This window comes from Nicotiana tabacum, chromosome 8, assembly GCF_000715075.1.
Source record: "Nicotiana tabacum cultivar K326 chromosome 8, ASM71507v2, whole genome shotgun sequence".
In the NCBI taxonomy this organism is placed as follows: Eukaryota; Viridiplantae; Streptophyta; class Magnoliopsida; order Solanales; family Solanaceae; genus Nicotiana; species Nicotiana tabacum.
Genome location: NC_134087.1, coordinates 184,145,951 through 184,165,336, shown reverse-complemented (window position 1 = coordinate 184,165,336; position 19,386 = coordinate 184,145,951). Strand labels below are relative to the sequence as shown.

At 40.0% G+C, this 19,386-nt stretch overlaps 1 pseudogene; it reads right to left on the bottom strand.

Moving 5' to 3' along the window:
- LOC142163440 (uncharacterized) overlaps positions 1-18,092 on the bottom strand; it is a 61,018-nt pseudogene extending 42,926 nt beyond the window's left edge.
- Positions 18,093-19,386: the final 1,294 nt, after the last annotated feature.

Sequence of the window (19,386 nt, the reverse complement as noted above, 5' to 3'; positions counted from 1 at the left end):
TTTGACATCGTATGGAAATACTTGTGAAATGTTATCCTTATAAGAAAATTTGCAGCCTATAACTTTGAATCTGTTTGTAAATCATTTTTACAAACCCACGTTTGCAAGTATCTTAGTTAAATTTAATACTTCTATAAAACTATTAAATTACTCTTCTTTTTTTTGGTTAAAATAAATTTTTTATTTCACCAAGTAATGACTTCACATGCATCTAACTCATTTGGACTATTGAGAATTACTCTTTTATTTTATAAATCCTCTCATGTCCATGCTTCACAAAAAGTGTCTAAATCAAGTATGTTATGTCCTTGCTTAGTTTTACCCAATTCTATGTGTAGATATAACTTTTGTCAAGAAGCTTAAATCAATAAGCTAATTTTAATTAAAGGCGTCACACTTTTGTTGTATGCTCATGGTATTATAATAGTCCTCTGCTTAATATTTTGCAAACTAGAAGTCAGATTTAGGCACCTATTGTATACTCAAGCTATTTTGAGTTCACTTGATGTTTTTCCTAAACAATACTTTATATCGCTCCCTCCAATATTAATAAGTTTAGTACTCCTCTAACTGGCGCCCAGGATAGCTCGCTCAAACAATTGGTAGTACTTCATTTTTTAGTTATTACAGTTATTCCAATATCAATTCTATATTAAAAGCACAAAGACCCTTAGTAAAATGTCGTTCGCCTTTTTTGTCCTTTAAAAATAGATTTTATAATGAACAAAATCGTAATTAAGTTATTTTTCAAATTTAAACTTTTAAATCAGCTAAAAAAATTCTTATTAAATCTTTCCTTATTCGAACTAATATGTAGGACTTTAAATAAACTTTACCATATACTAATCCTTTTCTTATTTGAAAAAATATCTAAATTCAACAATAAATAAAATACGTATATATTTGATGGCCCGTAGACTACAATGGAGAACGAAGCACGCATATAGCAATGGATGACATGGTCCGCGTGAATATTGTTACTCTTCTTTTTGGGACTCCAAAAGAGGTGAACAAGAGTGTACTACATAGAGATCACTATGTAAACTCTAATAAAATTTACTTTACATTAGTAATTCATTGCCCAATCTGTAGAGGTAGGCTATGCCGGTATGTAAAAAACTTAAAAGATCTCTTCTCATGTTCTATCGTATTTTTCTCTCTTTATAATATATTTTTTTCTTGTTAGGTGTGTAATTATATATATTAATTATTTATAACCATAAATTGGTCCTTATTTATTTAATGTCAATATTATCACCTTTTATGTATTTTTTAGATTTGTTTACTGTGACGACCCGAAGGGTCATCACCGTAGTTCTTCCTTGTTCCGCGCTTTCGAGGCCTTGAAAACCTTGCTTTTAGTTGCCTCGATTGGCGTGCGCAGTTCGGGCGCGTAGCCGGAAAATTTTTATGTTAGAATATGTGAATTATGTGAAACATTTGATGAATTTTGGTATTAATATGCATAATGTTGACTTCGGTCAATATTTTGGGTAAACGGACCCGGACCTGTGATTCGACGGTCCCGGAGGGTCCGTAGAAAAATATGGAACTTGGGCGTGTGCCCGGAATCAAATTCTGAGGTCCCAAGCCCGAGAAATGAATTTTTGAAAGAAATTGTTTTTCTGAAATTTGATATGAAATTTGAAATAAAAAGGAGTTAGAAAATATAGGTATCGGGCTCGTATTTTAGTTCCGACGCCCGGTACAAGTCTTAAATATGTGTTAAGCACTATCTGTAAAGTTTGGCTAAAAACGGACGTCATATGACGTGTTTCAGACTAAAAATGGAGAATTTGAGTTATGAAAGTTGAAGAAAGAAAATCATGTGTTTGAGGCTTGATCCTATGTATATGATGTTATTTTGGCGATTTGATCGCACGAGTAAGTCCGTAAGATATTTTTAAGGTTGTGTGCATGTTTGGTTTGGAGCCCCGAGGGCTCGGGTGAGTTTTGAATGGGGCCCGGGAGGTCTTGGACTTAAGAAAATGCAGGTTCAGGTGTTGCAGACACCAGCGCGGCCGCGGTCATTTCCGCGCGGTCCGCGCTAGAGTTGCGCGGCCGCGATGCATTTTTGTGCGGTCCGCGTGGCTGAGTCTGAGGGCTAGGGTTTCAGGTCAACCAGCGCGGCCGCGCACCAAAACAGTGTGGTCCGCGCTGGGAGGGTTCAGAGAAGCCCCAATTTTTCTCCCACTCGGCGCGGCCGCAACACATTTTTGTGCGGTCCGCGCCAGGTCCTCAGAAAGGTATACAAGTTCGGAAATCTCAGTCATTTTTCACTTTTCAAAAACCCAAAACCTAAGAGGCGATTTTCCAAACAACTTTTCTTTTCCAAAACGATTGGTAAGTGATTTCTAACTTAATTTCTTTATCCCTTAACATCTTTTAACATAATTTCAACTTCAAATCAAAGATTTTTATGGGAAAAATTGGGTGTTTTGGGTAGAACCTAGGTTTATTACAAATTGAGAAGTTGGACCTCAATTTGGGGTCCGATTTTAAAATAAATCATATATTTGGATTCATGGGGGAATGGGTAACCGGGTTTTGGTCCGAACCTCGAGTTTCGACCACGTGGGTCCGGGGGTATATTTGACCTTTTTGGGAAAAACCTTGAAAAATCTATTTTCATGCATTGGGGATGATTCATTTAGTAATTATTAATGTGATTAAGTAACTCATGACTAGATTCGAGCGGATTGGTGGTGGAATCAAGAGGTAAAGCTATACTAGAAGCGTGAGTTGAGTTTGGAGCATTCGAGGTAAGTGTTTGTTCTAACTTTGGCTTGAGGGATTAGGATTTGGATGTTATTTGCTACGTGTTAACTGTGGAGTACGGTGTATAGGCATGGTGACGGTTATCTATGCACCGGAGTCTAGCATGACCGTGAGTCGTAGTTGCTTTTAAATTCGAAAGATGTAAAACAGTTGAGCTAATTACTTGCTAATATAATTATGAAGTGATAGTTGAGAAGCAGATGAGTTAAAGAAGGAAGTGTGGTATTTTTCCCTTGCCGGGACCTATTGTTGATTTGTTCTCCCTTGCCGGGATGTTTAATCTTGTTGTATATTCCCTTTCCCCGATTGGTTGTGACTGATGATTAGGTAAGGAAGAGCGATTATGCATGAAGGGTCTTTCCGTGCCATGTTTTGATAATTATGCACGAAGGGTCTTTCCGTGCCATGTCTCTAATTTTTTATGCATGAAGGGTCTTTCCGTGCCATGTCTCTAATTATTTGTGCACGAAGGGTCATTCTGTGCCTTGATGTGAGAGTTATGTGAGAAAAAGCACGAAGGGTGATGTCGTGCACTATATTTGACAATTTTGGTGAGAATTGAGAGTAAAAGCACGAAGGTTGGTGCCGTGCAGTTGTTGATTCACTTGCTCTCTTTCATAGATGCTAATTATTCAGTTTTCATCTCTCTGTTCATTGGTCTTATATCTAAATTGTTACACCCCACAGCATGTCCCCTCCCTATTATCTGTTTAAATTCTGTATATCTTTCCGTTGTTGCACATATATCTGTACAGATTATTTGAGGTAGGTCCGGTCTAGCCTCGTCACTACCTCGCCAGGGTTAGGCCAGGCACTTACCAGCACATGGGGTCGGTTGTGCTAATGTTACACTTCTGTGCCCTTTTTGTGCACAGATTCGGGAGTAGCTTACGGACCGCAGTAGCAGTAGATTGGGAGCGTGCCTTCAGTCTAGAGACTCCTAGGTAGTTCGCTGGCGTGCGTGGGCCCTGAGTCTCATCTATTTTATTTCTGTTTGTTTTAATTGTATCGAAGCAGACTCCTTATGTATTTTCTTTCAAACTCTTATTTTTAGTATCTTATAGTAGTCCGTGAGTATTGTGACACTAAATCTTGGGTAGAGGATGATGTTAATTTTTCCGCATTTTCGTTCATTTAATATTAAATTAAGGCTTTCGCTTGAATTTATTGTTTTTATTATTATCTTGTTGAAAATTAGTTGAAAAGGTATGTTAGGGTTGGCTTACCTAGTTCCGACAGTAGGCGCCATCACGACTCCCGATGGTGGGGAATTCGGTTCGTGATAGGTTGGTATCAGAGCCCTAGGTTACTTAGGTCTCACAACTCACAGACAAGATTAGTAGAGTCTGAGGGATCGGTACGGAGATGTCTGTATTTATCCCGCAGAGGCTACTGAGTTAGGAAAACTTCACCTTGTTCATTCTTGTCGTGCGATTCTGTTTCTCAAACACTGATTGTCTTTCCACTCTATTCTTTCGCAGATGGCAAGGACACGTGCTTCCTCTTCTACCGCGCAACAGCTTGAGCCCCCAGCAGCAGCCCCTATTAGGGGCAGAGGGCGAGGCCGAGGCCGTGCCAGAGGCCGAGGCCGGGGCAGAGCTCAGCCCCGAGCAGCATTTCAAGTGACGGAGCCTCAGGTCGATATTGAGGAGTAGGTTCCGGCCCCAGCTGTTTCAGTGGGCCCAGCTCAGGTCCCAGAGGGTTTCATAGCCACTCCAGTGCTTCAGGATGCTTTGGTCCGACTGGTAGGCTTTATGGAGGGCATGTCTAGGGCGGGTTTGCTTCCCGTAGCCCAGCCACATCTCAGGTTGGGGGAGGAGTTCAGACTCCCGATACTCGTACTCCAGAGCCGGTAGCTCCTCAAGCTCAGGTTCCAGCAGTTCAGCCAGCCGTGGCAGTTCAGCCAGCTGTGGCAGCCCAGCTAGGTATTGTGACTCAGTCCAGTGATGGTGCGGCTATGTCCGCGGATGCTCTGTGGAGGCTAGATCGGTTCACCAGGCTCTTCACTACCACATATAGTGGCACACCTTCAGAGGATGCCCAGAATTTCATATGCAGCTGTCATGAGGTTCTTCGGACTATTGGTATTTTAGAGACCAATGGGGTCGACTTTGCCACTTTTCGCCTAGCAGGATCCGCCAAGACTTGGTGGAGAGATTTCTGTTTAGCCAGGCCAGCAGGGTCGCCATCATTGACCTGGGATCAGTTTTCAGAGTTATTTCTAGGGAAGTTTCTCCCAGTTACTCAGCGGGATGCCCTTCGCAGGCAGTTTGAGCGTCTCCAACAGGGTTCGATGTCAGTTACCCAGTATGAGACACAGTTTATTGATCTTGCACGCCATGCCATTGTGATACTCCCCACCGAGAGAGAGAGGGTGCGGAGGTTTGTTGATGGGTTGGTTTAGCCGATCCGTGTTCAGATGGCCAGGAGTGCCGGGAGTAATATTACATTTCAGGAGGCGGCAGATGGTGCCCGCCGGATAGAGCTGGCACTTTCTCTAGGAGGTGGTCATGGGTCTGATAAGAGGCCCCGTCATTCGGGTAGATTCAGTGGTACCTCGTCTGGAGGTAGGGATTCTTATGGTAGAGGCCATCCTCTGAGGCCTTTTCAGTCAGCTCTCCAGACTTCTCATGGTTCACCAGTGAGTCGTGGCTCTCAGCCGCAGTATTCTGACCAGCAGCTCTTCAGTTCTCCATCAGCACCTATCAGTGCCCCGCCACTTTGTTACTCTCAGCAGTCGAGGGCTTGTTTCACTTGCGGCGATGTGAGGCACATTGCCAGGTATTTCCCTCGAGATTCCAGCATCTCTCAGCAGCCGGGACCTCACCCGATGATCCTGGCACCAGTTGCCCCACAGCCTGCCCAGCCAACTAGAGGCGGGGGTAGAGGACATAGAGGTGGAGGTAGAGGTCTTAGAGGTGGAGCTCAGACCGCTAGAGGTAGGGATCAACCAACAGTAGATCGTCCCAGGGATATGATTCAGGGAGGTGGGGCCCAGCCCCATTGTTATACTTTGCCAGCCAGGCCAGAGGCTGAGTCATTAGATGCTGTGATTACGGGTACTATTCTGGTCTGTGATAGGGATGCTTCTGTGCTATTTGATCCCAGATCTACGTATTCATATGTGTCATCCTATTTTGCACCATATTTGGTTATGCCTAGTGACTCGTTGAGTATTCCTGTTTATGTGTCAACACCGGTGGGTGATTCTATTGTAGTCGACCAAGTTCATCGTTCTTGTATCGTAGTGTTTGGGGGTCTTGAGACCCGTGTTGATTTGTTGCTTTTGGACATGGTCGACTTTGATGTTATATTGGGGATGGACTGGTTGTCCCCGTATCATGCTATTCTGTGTCACGCCAAGACCATGACCTTGGCCTTGCCAGATTTGCCCCAACTTGAGTGGAGAGGGACCCCAGGCCATGCCACCCGCAGTGTTATTTCGTATGTCAAGGCTCGACGTATGGTCGAGAAGGGGTGTCTAGCATATCTAGCATATGTTCGCGACTCTAGCGCAGAGGTTCCATCAATTAACTTTGTTCCTATTGTTCGGGAGTTCCCCGAGGTTTTCCCTTTAGATCTTCCGGGTATGCCGCCCGATAGGGATATTGATTTTTGTATTGATCTGGCTTAGGGCACTCAGCCTATTTCCATTCCGCCATATCGCATGGCCTCGCCAGAGTTGAAAGAGTTGAAAGAGCAACTTCAGGACTTGCTTGATAAGGGTTTCATTAGACCTAGTGTATCACCTTGGGGTGCACCAGTGTTGTTCGTGAAGAAAAACGATGGGTCGATGAGGAAGTGCATTGATTACCGGCAGTTGAACAAGGTGACGATAAAGAACAAGTATCCACTGCTGCGGATTGACGATTTGTTCGACCAGCTTCAGGGTGCGAGGGTGTTTCAAAGATAGATTTGAGATCTGGCTACCACCAGCTGAGGATTAGGGCGTCTGATGTCCCTAAGACAGCATTTCGCACTCGGTATGGGCACTATGAGTTTTTGGTCATGTCATTCGGATTGACTAATGCCCCAGCAGCGTTCATGGAGTTGATGAACCGAGTGTTCAGACCTTATTTGGACTTGTTTGTGATAGTCTTCATTGACGATATTCTTATATACTCCCGCAGTCAGGAAGAGCATGAGCAGCACCTCAGAGTGGTCCTTCAGACCCTAAAGGATAGTCAGTTGTATGCTAAGTTCTCAAAGTGCGAGTTTTGGTTGAGTTCGGTCGCATTCCTGGGTCATGTCGTATCAGCAGCAGGTATTCAGGTAGACCCGAAGAAGATAGAGGCAGTCAAGAACTGGCCTCGACCAGCTTCAGCTACGGATATTCGGAGTTTCCTGGGGTTGGCAGGTTACTACCGTCTGTTCGTGGAGGGGTTTTCATCCATTGCAGACCCTATGACCAGATTGACCCAGAAGGGTGTCCAGTTCAGGTGGTCGGACGAGTGTGAGGTGAGCTTTCAGAAGCTCAAGACGGCTCTGACTATGGCACCGGTATTGGTTTTGCCCACAGGTTCAGGGCCATATACGGTCTATTGTGATGCATCTCGTATTGGGCTTGGTGCAGTGTTGATGCAGGAAGGTAAAGTCATTGCCTATGCTTCGAGGCAGTTAAAGATCCACGAGAAGAATTACCCGGTTCATGATCTCGAGTTGGCAGCCATTGTTCATGCCTTGAAGATCTGGAGGCATTACTTATATGGCGTGACGTGTGAGGTTTACACTGATCACAAGAGTCTTCAGTATCTATTCAAGCAGAAAGCGTTGAATTTGAGGCAGAGGAGGTGGTTAGAGTTGCTAAAGGATTATGATGTTACTATTTTATACCACCCGGGGAAGGCCAATGTGGTGGCCAATGCATTAAACAGGAAGTCCGCCAGCATGGGTAGTCTTGCTTATATTCCAGTCAGCCAGAGATCGCTTGCTTTGGATGTTCAGGCCTTGGCCAATCGTCTTATGAGGTTGGATATTTCTGAGCCTAGTAGAGTGTTAGCTTGCACGGTTGCTCGTTCCTCACTATTAGAGCGTATCCGCGAGCGGCAGTTTGAGGATCCCCATTTGTATGTCTTGAGAGACACGGTGCAGCGTGGAGGTGCCAAGAAAGTAACCTTAGATGATGATGGTGTATTTAGATTGCAGGGGCGAGTTTGTGTGCCCAATGTTGATGGGATTCGAGAGTTGATCTTAGCGGAGGCCTACAGTTCTCGGTATTCTATTCACCCGGGCGTCGCAAAGATGTATCAGGATCTGAGGCAGCACTATTGGTGGCGTAAGATGAAGAAAGACATCGTTGCGTACATGGCTCGGTGTTTGAATTGTCAGCAGGTTAAGTACGAGCATCAAAGACCCGGTGGTCTATCTTAGAGGATTGCACTTCCCGAGTGGAAGTGGGAGAGGATTACGATGGATTTCGATACTGGACTTACGATGACTCGGAAAAAGTTTGATGCAGTTTGGGTCATTGTTGATAGGCTGACCAAGTCAGTGCATTTTGTTCCTGTTGCAGCCACCTATTCGTCCGAAAGGTTTGCCGAGATTTATATCAGGGAGATTGTTCGCCTTCATGGGGTGCCGCTATCTATCATTTCGGATCCGGGTACGCAGTTTACCTCGCATTTCTGGAGAGCGGTTCAGCGAGAGTTGGGCACCCAGGTTGAGTTGACTACAGCATTTCATCCCCAGACGGACGGTCAGTCCGAGATACTATTCAGATTCTTGAGGACATGCTCCGAGCCTGTGTCATTGATTTTGGAGGCTCATGGGACCAGTTTTTTCCTTTAGCAGAGTTCGCCTACGACAACAGCTACTAGTCCAGCATTCAGATGGCTTCGTACGAGGCGTTGTATGGTAGGCGATGTCGGTCTCCAGTTGGATGGTTTGAGCCGGGAGAGGCTCGATTATTGGGTACGGATCTGGTTCAAGAAGCCTTGGACAAGGTCAGGATTATTCAGGATAGACTTCGTACAGCTCAGTCCAGATAGAAGAGTTACGCAGACCGCAAGGTCAGAGATGTTGCCTTCATGGTTGGTGAGCGGGTATTGCTCTGTGTTTCGCCTATGAAGGGCGTGGTGAGATTTGGGAAGAAGGGCAAGCCCAGCCCTAGGTTCATCGGTCCATTTGAGATTCTTGATCGTGTGGGAGAGGTGGCTTATAGACTTGCCTTGCCACCTAGCTTGTCAGCTGTGCATCCCGTGTTTCATGTGTCTATGCTTCGGAAGTATCGCGGAGATCCATCGCACGTGTTAGATTTCAGCACTGTCCAATTGGACAAGGATCTGTCATATGAGGAGGAGCCGGTGGCTATTCTAGACCAGCAGGTTCGACAGTTGAGGTCGAAGAGTTTTCCTTCGGTGCGTGTTCAGTGGAGAGGTCAGCCTTCTGAGGCATCGACCTGGGAGTCCGAGTCCGATATGCGGAGCCGTTACCCTCATTTATTTCCCGACTCAGGTACTTCTTTCTTTTGTCCGTTCGAGGACGAACGGTTGTTTTAGAGGTGGAGAATGTGACGACCCGAAGGGTCATCACCGTAGTTCTTCCTTGTTCCGTGCTTTCGAGGCCTTGAAAACCTCGCTTTTAGTTATCTCGATTGGCGTGCGCAGTTCGGGCGCATAGCCAGAAAGTTTTTATGTTAGAATATGTGAATTATGTGAAACATTTGATGAATTTTGGTATTAATATGCATAATGTTGACTTCGGTCAACATTTTAGGTAAACGGACCCGGACCTGTGATTCGACGGTCCCAGAGGGTCCATAGAAAAATATGGTACTTGGGCGTGTGCCCGGAATCAAATTCTGAGGTCCCAATCCTGAGAAATGAATTTTTGAAAGAAATTGTTTTTCTGAAATTTGATATGAAATTTGAAATAAAAAGGAGTTAGAAAATATAGGTATCGGGCTCGTATTTTGGTTCCGACGCCCGGTACAAGTCTTAAATATGTGTTAAGCACTATCTGTAAAGTTTGGCTAAAAACGGATGTCATATGACGTGTTTCAGACTAAAAATGGAGAATTTGAGTTATGAAAGTTGAAGAAAGAAAATTATGTGTTTGAGGCTTGATCCTATATATATGATGTTATTTTGGCGATTTGATCGCACGAGTAAGTCCGTAAGATGTTTTTAAGGTTGTGTGCATGTTTGGTTTGGAGCCTCAAGGGCTCGGGTGAGTTTTGAATGGGGCCCAGGAGGTCTTGGAATTAAGAAAATGCAGGTTCAGGTGTTGCAGACACCAGCGCGGCCACGGTCATTTCCGCGCGGTCCGCGCTAGAGCCGCGTGGCCGCGATGCATTTTGTGCGGTCTGCGTGGCTGAGTCTGAGGGTTAGGGTTTCAGGTCAACCAGCGCGGCCGTGCACCAAAACAGTGCGGTCCGCGCTGGGAGGGTTCAGAGAAGCCCCAATTTTTCTCTCACTCGGCGCGGCCGCAACACATTTTTGTGCGGTCCGTGCCAGGTCCTCAGAAAGGTATACAAGTTCGGAAATCTCAGTCATTTTTCACTTTTCAAAAACCCAAAACCTAAGAGGCGATTTTCCAAACAACTTTTCTTCTCCAAAACTATTGGTAAGTGGTTTCTAACTTAATTTCTTTATCCCTTAACATCTTTTACATAATTTCAAATTCAAATCAAAGATTTTCATGCGGAAAATTGGGTGTTTTGGGTAGGACCTAGGTTTTCTACAAATTGAGAAGTTGGACCTCAATTTGGGGTCCGATTTAAAAATAAATCATATATTTGGATTCATGGGGAATGGGTAACCGGGTTTTGGTCCGAACCTCGAGTTTCGACCACGTGGGTCCGGGGGTATTTTTGACCTTTTTGGGAAAAACCTTGAACAATCTATTTTCATGCATTGGGGATGATTCATTTAGTAATTATTAATGTGATTAAGTAACTCATGACTAGATTCGAGCGGATTGGTAGTGGAATCAAGAGGTAAAGCTATACTAGAAGCGTGAGTTGAGTTTGGAGCATTCGAGGTAAGTGTTTGTTCGAACTTTGGCTTGAGGGATTAGGATTTGGATGTTATTTGCTACGTGTTAACTGTGGAGTACGGTGTATAGGCATGGTGACGGTTATCTATGCACCGGAGTCTAGCATGACCGTGAGTCGTAGTTGCTTTTAAATTCAAAAGATGTGAAACAGTTGAGCTAATTACTTGCTAATATAATTATGAAGTGATAGTTGAGAATCAGATGAGTTAAAGAAGGAAGTGTGGTATTTTTCCCTTGCCGGGACCTATTGTTGATTTGTTCTCCCTTGCCGGGATGTTTAATCTTGTTGTATATTCCCTTTCCCCGATTGGTTGTGACTGATGATTAGGTGAGGAAGAGCGATTATGCACGAAGGGTCTTTCCGTGCCATGTTTTGATAATTATGCACGAAGGGTCTTTCCGTGCCATGTCTCTAATTTTTTATGCACGAAGGGTCTTTCCGTACCATGTCTCTAATTATTTGAGCACGAAGGGTCATTCCGTGCCTTGATGTGAGAGTTATGTGAGGAAAAGCACGAAGGGTGATGCCATGCACTATATTTGACAGTTTTGGTGAGAATTGAGAGTAAAAGCACGAAGGTTGGTGCCGTGCAGTTGTTGATTCACTTGCTCTCTTTCATAGATGCTAATTATTCAGTTTCCATCTCTCTGTTCGTTGGTCTTATATCTAAATTGTTACACCCCACAGCATGTCCCTTCCCTATTATCTGTTTAAATTCTGTATATGTTTCCGTTGTTGCACATATATCTGTACAGGTTATTTGAGGTAGGTCCGGTCTAGCCTCGTCACTACCTCACTGGGGTTAGGTCAGGCACTTACCAGCACATGGGGTCGGTTGTGCTGATGTTACACTTCTGTGCCCTTTTTGTGCACAGATTCGGGAGTAGCTTACGGACCGCAGTAACAGTAGATTGGGAGCGTGCCTTCAGTCCAGAGACTCCTAGGTAGTTCGCTGGCGTGCGTGGGCCCTGAGTCTCATCTATTTTATCTCTGTTTGTTTTCATTGTATCGAAACAGACTCCTTATGTATTTTTTTTCAAACTCTTATTTGTAGTATCTTATAGTAGTCCGTGAGTATTGAGACACTAAATCTTGGGTAGAGGATGGTATTAATTTTTTCGCATTTTCGTTCATTTAATATTAAATTAAGGCTTCCGCTTGAATTTATTATTTTTATTATTATCTTGTTGAAAATTAGTTGAAAAGGTATGTTAGGGTTGGCTTGCCTAGTTCCGACAGTAGGCGCCATCACGACTCTTGATGGTGGGGAATTCGGGTCGTGACATTTACACACGGTTTGTTTTAGTAATCACATGTTAAAAGTGCAATTAGAACTAATCTTGAAAATACTTTGCAAGGACATGAAAAGGAGTTCAAGCTCTTTACGCCTTAGAATGTAATTATTAAAGTATGCGTCAAGAGAAAAAGAACGTGCAAGAAGAATCAAGGATTCTGTTTCTAATGTGTATGTGCAACTAGAACTCTATAAGACTAATCAACGTTAACGTTTGTCCTTTGATTTGGCTGTTAATGCAACCAAAGTATTATTCTTTATTTATTTGTCAATTTTAGAGATTTGATTGAATAGATATATTAGTTATTATGGTAGTTGGAACCTTTCTTTTAATTTTTCTTTATGGTAAATTTATACTTTGAAGGTCACTAAAATTCTTTAGTGCTCTGTAAATAAGCATTGTCACAAACTTTTTTTTAGCTTTAATTTAGGATTTTTTATGAAGGAAATAACTAAACCAAATTCTTCATCTTTACAAGTCCAAAGATATTTTTTTTCCTTTTTTGCATTCAACTACTACATCAATGTAATAACCAGTTGTGGCATACACAAAAAATTTTGTAAGTGGTGTCAATATTTAAAAAAGCGAACAAATAAATAAATCACTATAATAATAAGTGGTGTCATATTTATACCAAATATTTTCATTTTTTATGATCTATACATATATATTTATGTTTTGTTTTTCAAAGCGGTGTCATGTGATATTGCTTGAGATAAGGTGCCTATGCCCATGGTAATAACACTCTATTTTAAGGTTTTAGATAAATAGGATCGATATTAATTCATTATTTTCAGGAACTCAATTTTTTTAGTTTTATTTAAAATTCAGACACTTTTTTAAATGATACCTGTAACGTGGCTTTTATAAAGTTTATACTTATTGATATATGGTACACGCGCAATGTGCATATCCTTAGACTAATTTTCACTAAATTAATCAAAGCTATTACCATCATAAATTATTCCTATTTTACCCCTTCTTTTTAATATTTTGCAAGCTGGCAGCTAGATTAAGGAACCTATTGCCTACTCAAGCTATGTTGAACTCACTTGATGTTTTCCTAAATAATAGTTTACATTGCTTGCTCCAATATTAATTTGTTTAGTACTCTTCTAGCAGCTCTCTACGATTGCTCGCTCAAACGTTTTATAATACCTCACTTCTTAATTACTACAGTTATTCCCATATATTGACTACATTATAAAAGCTATCACCAACACAAATTGTTCCTGCTTTTACAAATATTTTAAGCTATTGTCTATTTGAAATGACAAAATAAAACATAATAGAAACTACAAAACCTATTACTATTATATTATTTTCCTCTGACAATCTAACCATCTCAGGTTAAGAGCACATGGCGACTAAAACAGAATTAACAAAACAATATGTACCTATTAACAAGGTACCAAAATATTCATCCAATTGGATTATGAAAGTCTTAGTAATCCCGGATGAGTACAGTAATGCCATACAAAACCCCTGAAGGTATTTTCAGAATTCTTATATTTGTTGATGAAGAGGTAATACCATTTTACATTTTTACTTTGCACTTTACTAATTTATATTATTTTTTTATAACATAAAATGTTGGTTACATCTTTAATAGGGGACAAAAATTCAAGTAACACTTCAATAAGCATGTTGAAAAGTGGAAGGACTTCTTTGAACCAAAGAAGAGCTCTACTAATAATTAATACTTTTTAGTTGAGCTATAATCATTTTTCTACTTGCTAAGATGGCCCATTCTGTTATGAACAGCACATAAATGACATTTTAATGTAATGATGGAAATACTTCTCTTATCAAACATTCCTCTACTTTACCATCATTGCTGTGTTTGACAACTATTTGTTGCGAAGAATTATCAAATTAACCTTTACGGTTTGCTCTTCTCCATTACTAACACGAAATAAGAAATTACTGAAATTTGGATCTTCTTTTGCTCTCATATTCATCGTAAAATGTATCTTTTTCATTAAAGGTCACAAATATGATTTCACTAAACTTGCATTAATTGTCTCTGCTCTTGTAAATTTTGGAATTAACAACAGAAAATACTTGTCGGGATTCCTATTTTAGCAAGTAGAAATAAATTTGTGGATCAATTAAATAAAATATTGATAGACAAGTTTCCTGTGAAAGCAAGACATTTATTAGTTTTGACTTTGCAGAAGATGATACCAACAATTCCTATCAAGAAGAATACCTAAAAACTTTAACACCAAATAATCTTCCTCCACATAGGTACATTGTCAAACCCATTATATTATTTAAGTTTCTCTTATTTTATTTCTTTTTCTCTCTCTCTCTATATATATACATACACACACTTTTTTGCTTACAAATACTAATAAAATTTCACATATTTATATTTCCATGAATAGGTTGATTTTGATAGAAAATGCGCCCATCATGCTACCTAGAAATTTGGACCCTTCAAATGGCTTATGCAATGCTACAAGGATGATCTGCAGAGGATTTGATGACAACGAAATAACAACGGGTCAATCTACTAAGAAACATGTGTTTATTCCAATATTCAACACCCCCCCCCCCCCGAAAATGAAGGATATTCTTTCAAATTCGTGCAAAAATAATTCCCTATACTCTTATATTTTGCAATGACAATAAATAAACCTAAAGGTCAGACAATACTCAATGTTGGATTATGTCTATCACAACATGTTTTCTCACATGGAAAACTTTACATTGCATTTTTACGAGGGATATCAATGTCGATACACGAGTCTTGATTATAATAGACAAGTAAAACGGATGGAAAGAACATATACGAGGAATATCGTCTATAAGGAATGTTAGGTGAGATACACTTAATTATAATTTTTAACCTCAAATTCACAAAATAAGTATGCAAATCACTTGTATCTAATTACACTTTTATTGTTCATCTTTGTAGGTTCTAATGAACGATTCAACTGACTACGTTCCCCAATAACCACCACAAAAATTTATTATATATTCTTTCATGTATACTTACAAAAAACTTTATTTTAATAGTTTTAATATTATTTTACAATACATGTATTAATTAACGAACTCGATACACACATGCAACGTACGTGCCGAGAAACTAATTCAACGAGTATATAAAGCTGATGTTTCATGTACAACAGCTTCAAAACGTACTTTGGTCAAGTATGAAACTTTTGCACAATTGTTTTCTCCATTTATTTGCAAGTATCGGCATTAGAGATTATTTCCTACCAGAGTAACAAAGTAATGGGTAGAACTCTGTCACGACCCAATTTAGGATTGTGACCGGCGCTTAGGAGCAAGTATTCCCAAGTAAGAATCATCGAAAATTGTACAGAAAATCGGACAGAGTTTCCCCTGTGTTTGGACCATCCTAAAAATTTTCCTGTCTAAAATCAACAACCAAACATCCTAATATCATATCAAACAATTGACAACTTGTCAATTAACCAATACAAGTCTTCACCATAACTAAACCACCAACTAACCACTAGAAAATACTAATTTATCTCCAACTTTGATAAATGAGAATGATACTCAACATAAGACTATAATAACGAAAAAATACTCATGACACTAAAATAATGACTATGGAGCGACTCTAAGAGTTCAATGAAAAGACCATAACAATAAATAAAATCTCTGCCCACGCGAACAAGTGTGAGGCTCACCGAGAAATATCAATTTGTGCGCTCTAACTAACGAAATCCTCGTCTGCGTCAACTGCTGTCTCTAAAAAAAATTAGCGAGGAATGAGTCGCTAGCTCAGTGAGTAATAACACTTAACCACAACCGTTTTTATTTGGGACAAGTCAGAAACATGCTAGTATCTCAAACAAGAGATAACATAAAAATTCCTTTTCAGAAATAATAATTAATTTTCAGTCTCATCATGTTCTTCATGTAGTATACAAATAATAATTTAGTAATAAGCTCGGTAACCACTGTACAATATTAATATTCATATTTGGGAGGTTTCAATGAACGGATCATGTAATCGGTATAATTGTGGACTTCTTTGCAAGAAGTCAGATATAACGGTAGTCCCTACTCGAGGGAAATCGGTAACGGTATGTTAGTTCTACCTTCCCACAAGCGAGGGCTATAACGGTAATCTGTAATTACAAGGTGCACCAGGTCTAACGAACCCGCCGTTAGCTACGGGATCCTTCAATGTCTACTCCCATTTATACTTGTCTCTGTAATCCGTATATACCCATAGAAAATATTTTAAAATAATATAGGGCATTTCGATTCTTATCAAATCATATAATTTTTTTTCAATAACAGTAAATTCAAGTAACGGTAAAATAGATCTAGTGACAATGAAAATATTTAAAAACAACGGTAATCTTCTCAAGTAACTATTTCGGTATCATATCGAGTAAAAGACTTATCCCACATGCAACTTAAAATAATCGGTAACATATTCATATTAAAAATCATGTGTAAATCATGCAAGTTATGAAAACACAAATTGCGGTAAGATTACTACTCACTGTAATCGTGTTGAAATATCAAACTCGTCACCTCGAGCGATCTGTACGATTTTCTTCAATCAATCTATAATCACATCAATATCGATCTTGTGTTAATTTCTTTGTTTAAGCTAATTCATAGCTAATATAGATTACCCAAATCCTCAGAGTTTTACGTTCCACCATCAATTTCCCGAATTATATTTATCCATACTATGAGTAATTCAACTAGTCTATAACCTATCAATTTCAACTTACTCGTATATTTATTCATCAATATTTTTCTTTTATCCCAGATTATGCCAAACATATGTATAAATCTAAATCATTAAGGATCACTGTCAACAATAATTTCTTTTGTACATACACTGAGATGATAATCTTAACCAAATTGAAGTAAGAAAATTTACCCTCTGAATTGAAAAATAATGTCTTCAACAAAAGCCTTTGAATCTCTGTTTGGTCCTATAATTTATTGATATTACTATATACAAAGGGCATTAAGAATTTGATTTATTTTCGTATGAAACTGTTTCTTGTCCTCATATAGTTTCTACACTAGACTAAATTGTTTGCTATAAGATTAATAAAATATTTATTCATCTAATGAGAAGCCATGTTCGTACTAAATAAAAAGTAACTTAAATTTTTTTGTTTCTTCCCTTAGTTAACAAAATAATCACTAATATTATGCTAAGTATTGAGTGAAGGAAATCTCATATAGATTACCTTGGAAAAAAGAATTAGAATTCAACTACCTAACTTATTCTCCTCCTCCGTAAATCCGTTTGCTAGAAAAGAGCAAACCCAACTTTGTGATTTTGCCTTCGATGCTTCTGTTCGTTTTTGCTTCTGCCGAGTTAAATTTAGCTAACGTAGGGCTTTGACCCTAATTCATCTCTTATTGTATTTTTTTTGTTGCAAATTACATAACTACCCTATTTTTTTAATTTTTTTTTAATGAGGAGTATTACATTCTCCCCGTCTTATAAAATTTGATCCCCGAATTTAACTCAAGTACGTACCTGTAGACTGAAACAAATGGGGGTACTTGACTCGCATATTATCCTCTATTTCCCAAGTAGCTTCTTCAACGGCATGATTTCTCCATAAAACTTTCACGAACACAATTTCTTTTGACCGTAGCTTTCTTACTTGTCTATCAACAATTGTCATCGGCTCTTCCTCGTAAGACAACTTCTCATCAAGCGGTATAGTTGGTGCTTCAAGCACCTGAGATGAGTCTGATATACATTTTCTTAGCATTGAGACATGAAACACTAGGTGAATAAAAGATAACTCAGGAGGAAGTGTCAAACGATAAGCCACAGCTCCCACTCGGTCTAGTATCTCATACGGTCCTATAAACCTGGGGCTCAACTTGCCTTTTTTCCCAAATCACACCACACCTTTCATGGGAGAGACTCGTAAGAACACTTTGTCTCCAATTGTGAACATCAAATCTCTTCTTCTCTTATCAGCATAAGACTTTTGTCTACTTTGAGCTGTAAGCAATCTCTGTCTGATCAACTGGACTTTGTCCATAGCTTCTTGTACTAAGTCGGGTCCCAATAAGTTAGTCTCACCAGTTTCAAACCATCCGATAGGAGAACGACATCTTCTACCATATAATGCTTCATATGGTGTCATTTGAATACTGGACTAGAAATTATTGTTGTAAGCAAATTCAGCTAAAGGTAGATAAGTGTCCCAACTATCTCCAAACTCAAGAATGCAAGCTCTCAACATATCCTCCAAGATCTAAATAGTACGTTCAGACTGCCCGTCTATCTGTGGATGAAATGCAGTACTAAGATCTACTAATGTACCCAATGCTTCTTGAAAAGATTTCCAAAAACGTGAAGTGAACTATGATCCTCTATCAGAGATGATGGATACTGGAACTCCGTGAAGTCAGACAATTTCGTTCATAAATATCTGTGCATACCTGACTCTACCATATGTAGTCTTTATCGGCAAAATGTGTGTTGATTTCGTCAGTCGATCTACAATCACCCATACCAAGTCATAACCTATAAGGGTTTGTAGTAGCCCGGTGACAAAATCTATAGTAATTCTTTCCCATTTTCACTCTGGAATCTCAATTTGTTGTAGTAGTCCTACGGGTCGCTGATGCTCAGCCTTGATCTACTGACAAGTCAAACAACTAGAAACAAAGTTAGCAACATCTTTCTTCATACCTTCCCACCAATAAAATTGCTTCAGGTCATGGTACATTTTTGTGGATCCAGGATGTATAGTGTATTTAGTGTTGTGAGCTTCTTTAAGAATAGCATGCCTCAACCCATCTACGTTTGCTACACATAGTCTGTCACCTATTCGAAGAACGCCATCACTTTCAACAATCATATCCTTGCTTTTACCAGCTAAGGCCTTATCTCTATATTTGCATAATCGTTCATCCTCATATTGGGTGGCCTTAATGCGCTCAATTAATGAAGACTTAGCCTGAGCACAAGCCAACAATGCCTCTAAATTTCTGACACTAAATTTGATACTTGTATCTTCTAGTCTCTGAATATCTTTGGCCAAAAGTCTCTTTGTAGGGGCTATATGTGCCAAACTCCCCATAGATTTTCTACTCAATGCATCAGCCACCACATTGACTTTTCCAGGATGATACAAAATAGAACAATCATAGTTTTTGAGTAGTTCCATCCAACAACGTTGCCGAAGATTTAGATCTCTCTATTGAAAGATATACTTCAGACTTTTATGGTCAGTATAAATCTCACAAGTTTCGCCGTATAGATAATGTCTCCAAATTTTTAGAGCAAATACCACTGCAGCCATCTCCAAATCATGTGTTTGATAGTTT